Source organism: Oncorhynchus mykiss, chromosome 12, assembly GCF_013265735.2.
Source record: "Oncorhynchus mykiss isolate Arlee chromosome 12, USDA_OmykA_1.1, whole genome shotgun sequence".
Lineage (NCBI taxonomy): Eukaryota > Metazoa > Chordata > Actinopteri > Salmoniformes > Salmonidae > Oncorhynchus > Oncorhynchus mykiss.
The window spans coordinates 46,078,914-46,082,700 of record NC_048576.1 but is presented as its reverse complement, the minus strand read 5'-3'; positions in this window follow the sequence as shown (position 1 = coordinate 46,082,700).

The window sequence follows — 3,787 nt, the reverse complement described above, 5'->3', positions numbered from 1 at the left end:
ATTTTCTATGAAGGTATCCTTACTTTTTATCAAGTATGACAATTGAGTACTTTTTCCACCACTGCATAGCCTACATACGGTACCTTTATCCTTTTCTCTCCACAAGCATCATAACCTGTAATCCAGATCTGCAATATCAACAACAAATGTCTGCCATCTTCAGCCTCCATATGTGTTGCTATTACCTTTCTGATCTGCCTCAAAAAGTCAGTCCAAAAAGGCCTGGCACATTTAAAATGGAGTGCATGTTCACTTTTTCACTGCAATAAAATGTCAAGGAAGCCTACCACAATCAATTAGTCCCCTAACTAGTCTAAATCCCTTCCCCTTGGTTCTCAAGCAGCTTTAGCCTCTTATGAGATTAGTTGATTTCCTCCAATTATATACCCTGGCTGTAGACCAAGCAAGTAATATAAGGCACTACAGTTACTCTCTCCTCGAAATACTACATGCAACAGTCTCTATGACTGTAACTGTGAGGATAATAGAATTGAGTGAAATATAGGCTAGCCTTGGACATTGTAGTGACTATAGGCTCAGCCAGGTCGCCCGTGATACAAGTCAGTATTCGATATCCATCCATGTTTGAGGTTGTTGGGAGAAGATGTGGAAAACGGCCACTAGGGGCAACAGTGAGTGCTGTTACGTTAAAGTGGGGTTCAGTTGTGCTAGGGTGTTGTGGACGGGATGGTGGATGAACATCTGCCTCTGATTCCAAAGGTTGAAAGTTTGAATCCAGCAATATAGTCATTGCATTCTAGCAATATGGGTGTCACGACTTCCGCCAAAGTCGGTCCCTCTCCTTGTTTGGGCGGCGTTCAGCGGTCGACGTCACCGACCTTCTAGCCATCGCCGATCCACTTTTAATTTTCCATTGATTTTGTCTTGTCTTCCATCACACCTGGTTCCAATTCCATCAATTACATGTTGTGTATTCAACCCTCTGTTCCCCATGTTTGAGGTTGTTGGGAGAAGATGTGGAAAACGGCCACTAGGGGCAACAGTGAGTGCTGTTACCTTAGAGTGGGGTTTGGTTGTGCTAGGGTGTTGTGGACGGGATGGTGGATGAACATCTGCCTCTGATTCCAATGGTTGAAAGTTTGAATCCAGCAATATAAATGTATTTTTGTTTTAAGCCTATCCAAAAAGTTAACCTGAAGACAGGTAGCCTCAAAATACAGACTTAATCATGCAAATGAGCAACAGTGCTGAATTCAGTCTGGATTTCAAGGTGACAAGCATTACAAGCCTGGCAATTAAAGGCGAGTCAAGTGTGCAGGGTCTACAAGCATCATAACACATTCTTGGAAACTAGTGTTTCCATGTTTGATTAGGCCCAGGCCTCCTAATTTCTCGTTGGGACTGAGTTAATTACCCTTAGAGCTATGAAGCAGACAGGTGACAAATGGCCTCTTTACACTATACTACTTTGATGACCCAAACTAGGTCCAGTAGAGATACAGTACTTGTGAAGTGTAAAGAGACGGATCTAGATTCAAACCTCTCTTTAAGAGAGTTGGGAGACATCTTACACCACATTACCTCTGATGGGTAAAGTGTAAAGACAATAGCTGTCCCACACCACATGTCCCTGCAAGAATGACCTCAATTACCCACACCCAAGAGACTCCACTAAAACTAGCTACAATGTAACAAAGTGTGTTTAATGAAAGTAATAAACTGTAACAATGTATGAATTGGACCATTGATAGATCACACTGAAACACATTGCAGATTTTAAAGTGTGATGCACTTCTGAAACATTCCTTAAAAAATACCAGTGCTGATTTTTTTATGTTAATCATTTCATTTTTCTAAAGTTCTGGCCCCTCTATAATATTGAATCATTTCACAACCTAAATATATTTGCAAACATTATATACACAAATACAAACAATAGACAACATCATTATGTAAGATTGCTGTCTTTTACTATGTACACCTTCACACAATTATTGTCACACCTGAACCCCTGATGAATAACAAAGAAAATATCCAAATGAACCTCACTGTACCCAATACGATAACACTTTACTTGACACCCAGGGTCATAACACATGATGACATGATCATAACCATGCCATGATATGTCATAACAGATGACATAACTTGTCATAATAGGATCACAACACTGTCATGACACAAATTTAGACCTGTTGTGAAATATATTACGTTATTTTATGGCTGGTTATGACACCTACATAAGAGTGTCAAACCCGACAAAACTACCACACCAGGCAAAACATTCCATTACACCACAGCCTACTTGTTTGTGCTATATAACATTTTCTGAAATGTACCATATTAAATTAGCATTGTAACTGTGCACACATTGATGTCAAACATGCACCTACCCCAATGCTCTGTTTCTAATGACTAGGATGAACACAGAAACAGATTTCAGGAGCACGGGAAGACTATTTTTGACTGATTACAGATGTAAGGGCATGTATGTGATAGGCCTATCTTGCTTATATGATTATGATGGTCATACTGCTTCTTGGTAGTGTCATATTTTCTTAGTCCAAGTAAAGTGACACAGTATAGTCATAATGTTTCTTGACAGTGTCATAAGTGTATTTTCTTAGTCCATGTGACACAGGGTGGTTATAATGGTTTATGACCGTGTCAAAAAGTATATTTTCTACAAGTTAGTAGAAAATTATTTAAAATAGTTATTTAAAATAAGATGGGGGGGGGGGGGACATGACTGTAAAGAATTCATAACAAAAATAAAGGACAAAGGACAAACTTTCAAATGAAAGGAAACTTCTTGGCAGGGACAAAGCATTTGAATAGGTGTCATAACCAGCCATAAAATAACGCAATATATGCCACAACAGGTGTAAATATATGGGTCATGACAGTGTTAAGACCATGTTATGTCAGGTGTTATGACATATTACGATATGGTTATGACCATGTCATAACTTGTTATGACGCTGGGTGTCAATTAAAGTGTTACTAAACAAAACAATGTACATGGACAGCTCAACTGAATCCAACATATACAACTGTATAGGCTACATGCATTTTCCGGTGGTCAAATACATTTAAATAAAATGTAACCTTTATTTAATAAAGGCCATTTAAAAATGTTTGCCTACCCAGGTTTTTTTTTTTACACCTTTTTCAAATAGAAAAACAAAAAAAATATTTTCTGTGTTCACAACAATGCCTAAACCACATCAGGGGACGACTTTTGAGGTCTAGGAAAAATCTAAGAAATTTAGTTTTTTTTTGTGTGTAGTTGCCCTTTATTTCAGTGAGCATGCCCTGCACTGTTGTTTGGTGAGTAGATTTTATGTAGTGCAGTAAGCACATACACTACCGTTCAAAAGTGTGGGGTCATTTAGAAATGTCCTTGTTTTTGAAAGAAATCTACCATTTTTGGTTCATTAAAATAACATCAAATTGATCAGAAATACAGTGTAGACATTGTTAATGTTGTAAATGACTATTGTAGCTGGAAATGGTAGATGAAAAAAAATGGAATGTCTCATAGCCGTAAAGAGGCCCATCAGCAACCATCACTCCTGTGTTCTAATGGCACGTTGTGTTAGCTAATCCAAGTTTATAATTTTAAAAGGCTAATAGATCATTAGAAAACCCTTTTGCAATTATGTTAGCACACCTGAAAACTGTTGTTCTGATTAAAGAAGTAATAAAACTGGCCTTCTGTAGACTAGTTGAGTATCTGGAGCATCAGCATTTGTGGGTTTGATTACAGGCTCAAAATGGCCAGAAACATAGATCTTTCTTCTGAAACTCGTCAGTCTATTCTTGT